This window comes from Fulvia fulva, chromosome 1, assembly GCF_020509005.1.
Source record: "Fulvia fulva chromosome 1, complete sequence".
NCBI lineage: Eukaryota > Fungi > Ascomycota > Dothideomycetes > Mycosphaerellales > Mycosphaerellaceae > Fulvia > Fulvia fulva.
This window is the reverse complement of record NC_063012.1, coordinates 439,285-452,465: the sequence shown is the minus strand read 5'-3', so window position 1 is coordinate 452,465 and position 13,181 is coordinate 439,285.

The following is a 13,181-nucleotide window of genomic DNA, read 5'->3' as shown; positions in this document are numbered from 1 at the left end:
CCTAGCTAAATCTAGGATAGAAATCCGCTATAGTCCTACTTAAATCCTACGAGTCGCGAATCTAAGAAGGTAAAGGCGAGACCGCTATATACTCCTAGAGGCAAGGGGAGAAAGGCGGCTACTTTGTCTATAAAGGTAACTACCTAGATATATCCTACCTAGAGCTAGAATCGGTAAAAGAATTCGTAAAGAAGAAGAAAGCCTAGAACGCTCTAAAGAAGTCTAGGAGACAATAGAAGGATAGGAAAAGCTAATCCGATAATAAGGATAAGATAAAGGCAAAGGCCGGACGAGCCTATACCTCCCGAGAAAGCGATACCGAGGAAATATATAACGACGAAGTCGCTTATTCTACTACCGAAGCAAAAGGCAAGTTTCCGGCCTCCGAATAGTTACTCGACTCCTATACCTCCTTATATATAACTAATAATAAGTCCCTATTCAGATCGCTTAGGAAACTAGCGAGGAGTATTATCGTACCGGCATATATTTACTTAAACCCGTAGGTACGTACCTAGACCCCGCGCCCGCTAACTAATTCGACTAGCGGCTTAGCGCCCGTATATAACTCTCGCGCCCTCCGCGCCTCTCTTAGATAGAATATCTATTCGACTTATACCTTACTCGACTACGTACTTATACCTACTTATAACACTTCGAATAGATTATTACTAACGTATAGAGAGATACGAGAAGCTATATTCGGGAGATTATAGAGAAACCGCGATAGTATACGAGGAAGTACTAAGATTAGGTGTCGTACTCGCTAAGTCGTACCTTAAAGTAGATTAGTTATAGCTAATATAGTAATAATAGCGAGACAGACCGGTACCGGCGTACTAGGCGTAAGTGTAGAGAACACTAATAGACGCGTTTATCGCGCGTCCCTTAATAGATCATCCTTCTTTACCCTACTATCCGATCTACCCGATAACGATAGCGCGAACCCGGCGACGTAGACTTAAGGACGTGAAGAGGATATCGAAAATAGGCTCCTCGACGAGAATAACTAGTACCGTAAGTAGTATAAGAAGGTATTCGACTAACTTAAGGCGATTAAGGGAGAGGAGGTCGAGATAGAGCTAAACTTAGCTAACCTATATAGGGCGGAGTTTATTAAGGATAAGATAGAAGATAAGGGTACTAAGGCACTAAGGAAGAGGAGGGTTACTATCGATAACTTCTAGGAAGCTTTCGACTCGTTAAACGGGTTAAATATAGACAAGTTCAAGAAGACGGTCAATAACTATCCCTAGTAGATCTATAAGATCCTCTATAATATCGAGTCCGATTACCGACGTACGTATAAACTTAATACTACGCTAGATATAACTAACCGTATTAACCTCCGTAAGGCGTAAGATACTAAGGACTAGATAGACCGACTCGAGGATATAATCGATACGGAATAGGCGACTAGATAGTCCCTAGAAGAGGAGGTTATACGACTAAAGGAGGAGATCGCTAAGCGCGATAATAGATAGATAGATTTGTTATTCCCCTATTCTAGGACCCTATCCGGCCTATATAGGTATATATCTATTGTTATATATAAAGGGAAACCCGAATAGGTGAAAACCCGTCCCGCCCCCGACTACTCCTTATCTAGATTAGCTTTCCCTCTAAACGTACGTAGTCTATATCACTACCCCGTTAGCCCCCGCTCCTAGCCGGTCTCGTCGCGCTACGTCGTGCCCTCTCTTCCTATACTACTCCTACTAGGCGGTACTGTTCTAGCTAGCCCTTCTCTAGTATCTAGTTTATAATACGCCGTAGGTCCTTAGCGTTATTAAGAAGTGCCCTAATCGTCCGGTCCCTCGCCTTTACTATCTACTCCTCCCTTCCTAGCGACTACCTTAGGTAGACGAGGAGTACGTACCGTACGTTCTAGGAGCAATAGCCGTAGGGGTAGCTAGTATTTGTATATCCTAGAACCTTCCTCTATAATAGGTACCCCTAGAGGCCGATATGTTCGCTTCGTAGTTAGGTTACTATACTACTCTATACCCTCGTAAGGCGGTAGTAGATAAGCTTCGGGGGGTACTTAACCGCGGATTTCGTAGCTAACTATTCCTTAGGTTATCCCGCTAGCTAAGGGCGTCTAATATGCCCTACACCCTAGTTGTTCTACCTCTCTTTCTATAGTTGCTCTATAAACGACTTCTTACCTTCCTATCGTATTACTAGCTATTCGTCCCTTACCCGGTAGTTCGGCTCGTTTCCGGGTCGAATGCCCTTATACGCTAGTACTAATTCGCGGGCCCTTACGACTATACTAGCGATAACCTTCTATACTAGGTACTATACCGACTTGCCTAAGTAGGAGGTCCGTAGTCCCTAGATATATAGGTCGATCGGCGGTATAGCGGTCTCGTACTTAAGTATCCTTATTAGTATCGACTTATATACCCCGGTGACCTTCCTTAGGTATTAGTTTTAGATCTTTACTAACGGCGCGACGAGTCCCTTTAATAGGTAGGCCCTCTCGCCTAAGGACTACACTTAGCTACTATAGGTAAGGACTAGCCGTATAATAGCCGTATATACGAGTCGTAACTACCGGAAGTCCGCCCCCTATATAGACGTAGTAAGCCTCTAGCATAATACTATATTCTGTTTAGCTTTCCGTAATATTACCTATACGTACTTCCTCTACCGTAGCGCCGGGTCTACCTATAGTCCGAGGATCCTAAGCTAATTTACCGGGTTAGTCGTATACCGCTATATCTAGATAGAAGCTTATATATTATAGAGCCGTAGCCGGCGCGTAAAGTGTATTAGATTGTACTTTTCTAGGGTAAACCGAGCCCTATAATTCCTAGCCTAGTCCTCGTAGATCTTGTGCTTCTCTTCTAGTAGCCTATAGTTCTCCTTAGTCGAGGAAGACTACGCTAGGATATTCGTGTCGTCTACGAAGCCGCTCGTAGCGGTGTTCTGGGATTCTAGGACTAGGAGTAGCGTCGCTATAAAGAAGAGGAACAGAATAGGTACTAGCGTTAAGCCTTACGGGATTCTAGTATAGACTACTTGAAATAGGCTTTTATACTAGCCGACTAGGATCGACGTACTACGGTTTTAGAGGTAGGACCGTACGAAGTTAATAAGCTACTTAGGGAGTCCTTTCGACCTTAGGATATAGAGTAGCCGCGGGTATAACACGTAGTCGAAGGCGCCCGATATATCTAGACTAAGTAAGGATACTACTCTATCCCTATTCTTATACTAGATAGCCTTTACCTAAGAGGTGATAAGTTCTATCGCGGATAGCGTCGATCGCTATACGCGCGTACCTATCTAGGTGTCCGGGAGTAGGGAGTATTCCTCTACCGCCTCGGAGAGTCTCGTTATAACTAGCTTCTTAAGCGCCTTCCTAAGAGTGTTAAGGAGCGCAATTAGGCGGTACGACTTTACCTACGTATAGTCTTCCTTTTACGGCTTATATAGGACTACTATCGTCGATTATTTAAATACTATCGGGTAGTATCCGGTCTATAGGTAGGCGTTAAAGATCGCTATAACTACTAGGGCTAGTTGATCTCTACACTTCTTTAGTAGCTCGTTTAGGATCCTATCCGGCCCTAGGGCTTTCTTCGCCGGCAACTTCCTAAGTATAGCGGTAACTTCTCCCTCGGACACCTCCTATTAGACCGCGATACTAGGGGCTAGGGGAGTAGAGCTGTTTATGTCGCTTAGATTAGCCTCGACTAGGGGCGGGAAGAACTTACTAGCTAGTAGACGCGCCTTAGCCTCGGGGTCGCTAACCGGGCTACTAGGCGATTGTAGCGCTAGGATAGAGAAGGAGGGGCCCTATATAGGGTCCTATCGGGCCTATTTCGCTAGCTTCTATATCCTCGCTAGCTTGCCGGCGATTTCTTCTACTATAGCCCTCTAGCCGACTACTTTCTCCCTCCGTATTATAGCTTTCTTCTATTAGTATACCTCCCTATATACGTTCTAGGCCTCCTCGCTATAGCTACTCGTCTATACCCGGCGGGCTCTCCTTACTTCTCTTACTACCGTAGTACACTTCGGCGTCTAGTATAGTTTAGACTATGTCGTTAGTTAGGTAAGCGGACCGTAAAGTAAGGTCGCTTTTCTTATTTCGTCTATTAACCCTTAGACTGCCTCGTCTATCTCGTCTTTACTATTATATTGCTACTACGCGATCTAGACTAGCCTCTCGGAGTTATCGAGGTACGTCTAGATGTTGGCCTAGTAGGCCGTTCCCTAGTTTAGCTTAGGAGTTCTCGCTAGTATACGTTATATCTATATCGTAATAGAGGTCCTGACTAGTATATAGTCTAACGACGCCTCGAGTTTATATTCGATCCTATAGTAGGTTACTATATAGATAGATAGATATTTCATTAAGCTGTTATAGTGCCCTTCGGCCTATATAGCTATAATATCTTGTTTTCGTATATATAGAGGGGAAACCGTGTTAGTAAAAACCCCTCCTCCTTCCCGCCTATCTTTTCCCCCTAGTTATTATCTTAGATTTCCCTTATTAGGGGTACGCTAGTGTTATAGGCCTACCCTAATGACTATCCTATCTACAACCCCCCTAGCTTCCGCCTCTTATCTATCTACTCCTCCGTCTCGCTAGCGAGGTTAAACTACTAGAGATATCTCTACTATAGTATCTACCGAGAGATTCGGCGAATGTTACCTTTGTCCCTAATAATTAACTTATAGTCTCTCCTTCCTACTTAGTGCCTCTAATTTCCCCTACCTCTCGCCTACTACGGGCATCGTAGTAGTATATATTCTAGGTTTTGCGATAGATAGCTACACTAGTAGGCTAGGCTATAGATGTCTAGTACGCGTCTCCTAAATAGGTAGGCCCTTAATCTAATGTGTTCGGACCTAATTTGGATCGCTATACTTACTTCGGCCCTTATTAGGTCCCTATATAGCTAGTAATTATGTCTCTAGAAAGCTCGGAGTACTATCGGGCCTATTGTCTTAGGGGGCTTTCTTTTCTTATCCTACTCCTATAGGTAGCTCGCTATCTATTCCGCTAGACTTTAGGTCTTAGCCTTACTCCCGCCCGCCGGCCTAGCGAGTCCTACGCTCCTCCTCTTTTCGTACTAGCCATTCGGTACTTATCTATACGGCCGTAAAGGTAGTAAGGTTGTCCTCTTTTTAGCTTGTCCTATGTCCGGCCCCTCTCCGGTAGCGGCTTTCTATCTTATTCTTTACCTCCTAGATCGTAGTTTATACTAGGTAATCTGTCGTCTTTGCCGCGTATTGAATTCTTATTCTCTAGATATATTGGCCGATTAGTAGTATTTCCGTCTCTATTTCTACCGTGCTTATTAACGTTGTCTTATATACCCCTAGTATCCTACGTAGGTTGCCTACCTATGTCCTATTTAGGGGTTACTCTATCCGTTTCGGGATCGGCTTACCTACGCCTCCTATTCCCTAAATCTATGCCCCGTATAATATAGCTAGTCTAACGATCGCCTTATATATTACTCTTACCTTATCGAATGTTACTCCCTATATAGATGCCGTAAGCCTCTTTATCGAGGCTTTATTGACTTACGCTCGACTCTAGGCTTTCTTAATCTATACGATCTAGCTTAGCTTCGGGTCGAGCTAGATCCCTAGTACTCGTAGCTCCGCTAATAGCTTAGTCTCGTAGCCTTAGATTCTTACCGCCGCCTTTATATTATAGTATGTTCTCGCTTTACTAAAGTGTATAAGCTAGTACTTTTTAGGGGCGAACCGGGAACTATACTTCTTTACCTACTCCTCGTATTTCTTGTGCCTATCTTTAAGGAGGCGACAGTTCTCCTCTATTAAGTCTAACTAGGCGAGAATGTTTATATTGTCTACGAATCCCGATACTAAGGTTTACGGAGAGGTAAGTAGGGGGATTAGATCAGACATAAATATTAGAAATAGTATAGGGGAGAGAGTAGATCGCTAAGGTATTCTAGCCTCTACCTTTACCGGGTCGGACGTATACTTCCCTAGGACTAGGTATGTCGTCCGTTCCTAGAGAAAGGAGTAGACGAACTTCGTTACCTACTAGGGGATGCCTTTCTATTATAGGATATATATTAGCCTTTAGTATAAGACGTTATCGAAGGCTCCTACGATGTCGAGGGATAGTAAGGACGCCGCTCGGTTCCTACCGTAGTACTAGAGGGTCTGAATTTGCTCCGTAATTAGCTCTATTACTATTAGTATCGATCGCTAGCTTCTTCCCCCTATCTATGTTACTAGGAGTACGTAGTTATCCTCGGCTAGCTACGTAAGTCTCTAGGCTACTATCTTTTCTTAGACCTTCCCTATCGTGTTTAGAAGTACGATTAGTCTATACGATTTGGGCTAAGTATAGTCCTCCTTCTATAGCTTACGTAGTACTACTGTTATAGACTCTCTATACGGCTTCGGGTGATACTCTAGCCGTAGGCACGCGGTAAATAGGTTTATAAGGCTCGGCGCGATCTCTTCTCTATACTCTTTTAGTAGTATATTTAGTATCCTATCTAGGCCTAGGGCTTTTCGTCCTTTTAGCTTACTTATAACTCCTATTACTATATTAGAGCTAACCGCCTAATCTATATCTAGGGGTTCCGGGTATATACTCGGGTCGATGTCCGTAAGGTCTACCTCTACTTACGTCGAAAAGAAATAGTCGGCTAATACTTTTGCCTTGCCCCGGGGCGTAGCCTAGGCAATCCCTTCGCGGTCTACGATTAGAGGGAATTAAGGGGTTTGTTACTCTTTAGGTAGTCGTACCTATTTAGTAAGTCTCTATATCTATTCCGGGTTTTCTATAACGAGCCCGATCGTCGCTCTCTAGTCCTATAGCTTATCGCGTCTTATCTATACCTTCTTCTCTTATATTGCGCGATAGTATTACTCCTACGTCTCTTAGTAAGGAAGGAAGCGTATTTAGTAAGCTAGCTACGAGATAAGGTAATAAGTCTTAACCGCGCTTTCCTACTTATATAGTACTACCGTATAGCCTCGTTTTAAGAGGTTAGCCCGGAGTAAAAGTTTCCCTCTACGCCCTCCCTCCCTTTTTACTCCTTAAGCCAATATCTACCTCTATAGGCCTAAGCCCTTTAGTGCTCTCTATTAACCGACATACGTATCCGTCCTCTCGGGCTATATAGATAGTGTTAGCCGTCGCTACTAGTATATACTACGCCCTAGGTTTTGACGCCCTTCGCGTTACCGTAGCCTATCTCTAGAAAGCGGCCCTCTATACCTCGTAGGTTTGCTCGGGGCACACACTACGCCAGGTAGCGTACTCCTTACGTTTCTACCTACTAACTAATATAAAGTTCCTTATTACCCTACCCTCGATCCTCCCCGATTATAGAACTAATCTACTTATATTATACGTCTTTTCCCCGTCCTAATAGCCGTCTTTTCCTTACTTAGGCTATCGTCTTTTCCTCGTCGTAATCTACTATATTAGACTAGGTACGTTATATAGCGGAATAGGTAGTACCTTAGGTAAGACCCTCGTTCCTATACCGGGTACTTAATAGGCCCTTATAGGCTTCGTCGCGTGTCTACCTACCTACCGTATTGCCCGCTAGTAAACACTAGATTATATCGTAGTCCGCTCGACGCCGTCGTATAGTCCGCTTAGTTATTGTTCTATAGTCCGCTCGTCTAATATTTGTCGCTTAGCCCGCTCGGTTTACGGTCTCCGGAGGTGAAAATTCTATACTTATACTAGAGGTGTCCTATCGAGCGTATAGGCTACGGTTCCGCGCCCTTCTTATACGTAGAAAGAAGAGGGACTCGCTCCCGATACGAGTATACGCTCGTCGAATAGTTTTTATACCCGTTTTGCTAGTAGTCCTCTATTCGTCGCGGCTTCGCCTACGTTATACGCCCGTCGAGCCTACGACGCTCTAGCGTAAGAATACTTGGCTCTCTCGTAGCAAGACGAGAGGTTCGTAGCCGACACTACGTATAGGTAATTCTCGTCGTCGACCTAAGAATATATATAGTAGTTATAGCCTATTCGGTCCTCCGGAGTTAGAAGACAATCTAGATAAAGGTGAAATCCCGGTACGTACTCGTATTATATAGGCTTTCTACGACTATATAGTAGCTAGTTACTTAGGGGACAAGAAGACGTATAAATTAGTAGCTCGTAACTATACCTAGCTAGGTATCGCACGATTTGTTAAGAGCTATATACGTACCTGATAGATAGGTTAAGGGAAGCAAAGGGACACGATGATAGCGATCGCAGGAAACGACCAGTAGCAGGAGAGTAACGAGTGGAAGGAGGTCTGCAGGAAGGCAGAAACAATGGCAATGGCAGGAGATGGCGAGCACCCAGAAAGAGCACTTAAGGGGATGATTTTGGAGCTCCTTGGAGGGCTAAAGGCACTAAGGAGCCAAACAGGACAGATCATTAACAGGACAGTAGCAGCAGCAGCAAAGAAGAGGACACAGGAAGGCCAGAAACCAAGCCAACCAACCTGGGCAGCAATTGCATCCCAAAACCCTCCCCCCCAGAAAACAGCTATCAAGATCTACATTTCCGACCAGCAAGAGCAGAAAGAGATTAAGGGCCTGTCAGGCAAGGAGATCATATAGAAGATTGGGATACAAGGCATCATTAGAGCCAGGAAAGAGAAGGGAGGTGTCCTTAAGCTGTTCATAGCATAGGAGCAAGACAGGAAGAGGCTAGAGACACAGAAGGAGTGGACAGTCAAACTAGGCAAGACGGCTAAGGTCTCACACCAACAAAATATAGTTATCGCCTATAGGATGACCACAAAGTTTGGCATTGAAGGAGACCTTAAGAGGCTACAGGACCAGAACCAGGCTATATGCCCAGGGCTACAGATCACAAAAGCAGCATGGGTCAACAGAAAGACAAAGGACACAAAGAGAGAGTCTTCTCTAGTGCTCTGGATAGGCACTGTAGAACAGGCAAACACCGTGCTTGACAAGGGCATCTTCTGGGAATGCGAAAGAATGGACACAGAAATCCATAGAAGCACCTACAGACTACTGCAATGCTTCAAGTGCCAACAGTATGGTCATATCTCTACTAGATGCCCAAGCCAAAAGGACACTTGTTCCCACTGTGCTGGTAGCCACAAAGTACAGAATTGCACAGCCCCAAAGAGTGAAGCCAGATGTGCATGCTGTGGAAAGAAACACCCTTCCTGGTCCCAAGACTGCACAGCTAGGATTGAGGCAAAGAGGAGGGCAAGAGAAGCCAGGATCAACACCCCTATCAGATTCCAGACAGGGACAATCACCCAAGAACCCCTAAGGACTGTCTACAACCCTCTGAAAAGAGGCAGAACAGAAGAGACCACACAGGCCCAAGGCCACCCTGCTATGGGTAGACCAAAATCAATTGTGGATGCAGGAAGAGACCCGTCACAAAGCAGGCTCAACCTTACCACAATCCCAAATAGCAGCCAGCAGCAGGAAGCACGAGAAGACCAGCAGGAGACCAGCATAGATGAGTCATGATTGAGACACCCAATCTTACCACTATCCAGTACAACGTCAACAAAAGCCAGCACAAGGTCTAGAGAAGCTTTCTCTAAGCACTGGACCCAAAGAAACACCTAGTTATTGCAGTCTAGGAACCTTGGATCAACAGCAAATCTAACAGACCATCTACTGCTAACGACCCAAGGTATCACATACTCCTAGCCAAACAAGGCACCCCTAGAACATGCATGTACATCAGCAAAGAGATGGCAACAGACAGCTGGGAACAAATCCAACAGGAAGGGGGAGACATCACCTCAGTCAGACTCAACACTAACCAAGGCAGCATCCACATCCACAGTGTATACAACCCACCCCCTAGCTCCAGAAGCAGCATCCAGCTGGGCACACTACAACAGCTGCCAGACATCTTGTAGAGTGACTCCCAACACATCGTGCTGGGAGACTTCAACTTGCACCATCCTACATAGGGATCAGACTTTGCACCTGCCCATCACTTCCTAGCTAACAGACTCCTCTCCACTACCCAAAGCAACAACATGCACCTAGTTACCCCAAAGGGCCTAACTACCTGGTCACAGAGAGCAAGCTCAAGCACCATTGACCTGTGCTTTGCATCACATGACCTGCAGCAGAAGGTCACCAGATGCTGGGTTAACCAGGACTTGGAGTCCTCATCAGATCACCTCCCAATTCAGGTGGAGTTTGAAACACAGACACAGCAGGAAGGAGACCTAGAACCTCAGCTGGCCTGGAAGGCAGCCAACTGGGAACAGATCAGACAAGACCTGGAACAGAAGCTAGCTGGACTAGAGACCAGGAGACTGGAAACAGCCTTAGACATAGACCAAGCAGTGGCAGAACTGGTTAGAACAATGCAGGAAACTGCGGCAGCCCACACCAGAGAAAAGAAACAGTCACTGTACCAGAAGCCATTCTGGACAAAGGAATGCTCAGAGAAGGTCAAGGCAGCCAGGCAGGCCAGGAGAGCCCTTACCCAGAGCCACTCCCAGGAAGCATGGGACAGATACAACCAGGCAACCAGAGACAAGAAGGCCCAGATCAAGAGGGACAAGATGCTGGAGTGGAGGTCAACAGTTGGATCCATTACCCAGAATCCTGAGAAGATGTGGAAACTAGCAAAGTGGGCAAGACAACCCACACAGGACAGAAACATGCTGCCCCAGTTTCCAAACATTGAAGACCAGGAAGGAGTAATCCAACACACTCTCCCAGGAAAGGCACAGGCATTGGGGAAACATTTCTTTGGCACACAGGTAGAAGCTGACCTGCAGGATCTGGAGGGCAGTGTGTATCCAACACCACTAGAGCAATCCTGCATAGTGGGAGAGGGAGAGATCAAGAGCATCATTAAGAGACTCTCAGGAAACAAGGCCCCAGGACCAGATGGGATTCCAAACTTGTTCATCAAGACATGCAAGGACCAGATCTCCCCTGCACTGTCAAACATCTTTTCACAGTGCATGGCCCAAGGACACTGCCCTAAATACTTTAAGGAGTCACTGACTGTGGTCTTGAGAAAACCACAGAAAGAGGACTACACAAAGCTAAAGGCATACAGACCTATTGCCTTGCTCAACACACTAGGCAAACTCCTGGAAAAGATCATAGCAGAAAGGCTGACAAACCTAGCTGAAGAACATGGAATCCTTCCTGAAGAACAGATGGGAGGCAGGAAACAAAGATCAACACTAACAGCTGTAGAACTTATCACAGAGCAGATCAAGACCCTATGGCACTTTGGGAACAACAAAGCAGCCACACTCCTCTCACTGGACATATCAGGAGCCTTTGACAATGTCTCACACCAGAGGCTGATCCACATCCTGAAACAGAAGGCTATCCCTAACTGGACAGTCCAGTTCATCCAGTCCTTCCTTAGAGGCAGAACCACAAGACTAAGACTGGACAGATACAAATCTGACAGCATGCCTACAGAGACAGGAATCCCACAGGGATTAACAATGTCTCCAATCCTGTTTCTCCTCTTTATGGCAGACCTGCTAGCAAAGCTAAACTCTAGAAACACATCAGCCTCAGGGTTTGTGGATGACACAAACATCCTAGCCTGGTTAGACAGCACAGAAGAGAACTGCAGAATCTTGCAGAAGAAACACAAGGAATGTGAGGAATGGGCCAGGAAACATGGAGCCAGATTTGCCCTAGAGAAGTATCAACTCATCCACTTCAGTAGAGCTAGAAACAGACACAATATGCAAGCCCCAATCACTATTCAGGGACACACAACAGAACCCTCAAGTGAATTAAGGGTGCTAGGAATATGGATGGATCCAAAGCTCAGCTAGGGACCACAGGTCAAGAAAGCACAGGCAAGAGCAGACAACAGCAGGCAATCAATTGACAGGCTTACAGCCTCTATATAGGGAGCCACATTTGCGAAAGCAAAGGTTATGTACAAGACTATTGTGAAGCTAGCCATGCTATATAGAGCCCAGATCTAGTCAGCCTAAGACAAGATCCTAAAGAGAATTGCAGATCCCATTAGCAGAGCCCAAGCCTCCTGTCTGAAAAAGGTGCTTGGAGTATACAAGTCAACTCTAACAAGGGTGGTCGAAATGGAGTCTGGCTCCCTACTAGCCAAGCTCTACCTTCAAGGGTTGAGATACCAGTATGTAGGAAAGACGTCTGCATACCTAGCCTAGCTAGTAATCTAGAAGGCAGTCAACAAAATCAGGAGCCAGTGCACAAGAAGGCACAGACAAGCAAGACCCAATCCAGCCCTACAGAAGTAGCAGGACCTGCAGAAGTTCAAAGAACTAACAGAACAGCTGCACCTAGCCTAGCAGGAACAGGACAGAAGGGCTCAAGGGAGAGGATTAGCAGCTAGCCAAGGGAAGAAGCAATAGTCTCTAGCTGAAAGGATGGCAGGACTCCTCTAGAAGACTGAATGGACAAGAACCCTATAGAGGCCAGGAACCCTAAAGGCACTCCAACAGTTTGGTAGCCACAACTACCTACTGTACTCAGACCTGACCAGGTCAGAAGCAAGCATAGCAATACAAATCCGCTCTGAACACATCGGAGTCAGGGCGTACCTGCATCAGAGAAAAGTCCCAGGTATCGAAGACAAGAGTTGCCCATGCGGCTACCTGTCCCAGAATGTCGAACATAGACTTCTGGTTTGCAAAGAATGGAGCACAGGGAGAGGTGAATGGAGGGCAAGGGCAAGGAACAGAAACTTCCAAGCCATGATCAGCATCAAGGGAGACCTCCAGAGAATTACAAGGTGGATCATCCACCAAGGATTTTTGGAGCAGTTCTCTCTTACTAGGGAAACAGAGAGATGGATTGAGGAGAGAAAGAAGGAGGAGGAGAGCAGGAAGAGGGGGACAACTCTAGGGTTGCAGACAAGGTAGTCAGAGGCTAACCACCATGACACTAGTGCACCCTAATGGAAGGAAAACTGAGAACTCATGGCAAGGAAGCTATTAGAGAAGGAGAGGAGGTTTTTACCTAGGAATAGGTTTCCTACCTTATGCAGTAACATATATAGACATAAACCCGCATAGGCCGGAGGGCACCACAACGGGTAAATGAATCATCTATCTATCTATCTATATACGTACCTACCGCGCTTACCGTACGAATAAGAACACTAACATCTAGTACCTAGGGCTATTAAGACCGCTACTAGTACTATTTAGCGCTTAGGAGGATATCTCTATTGACTTCGT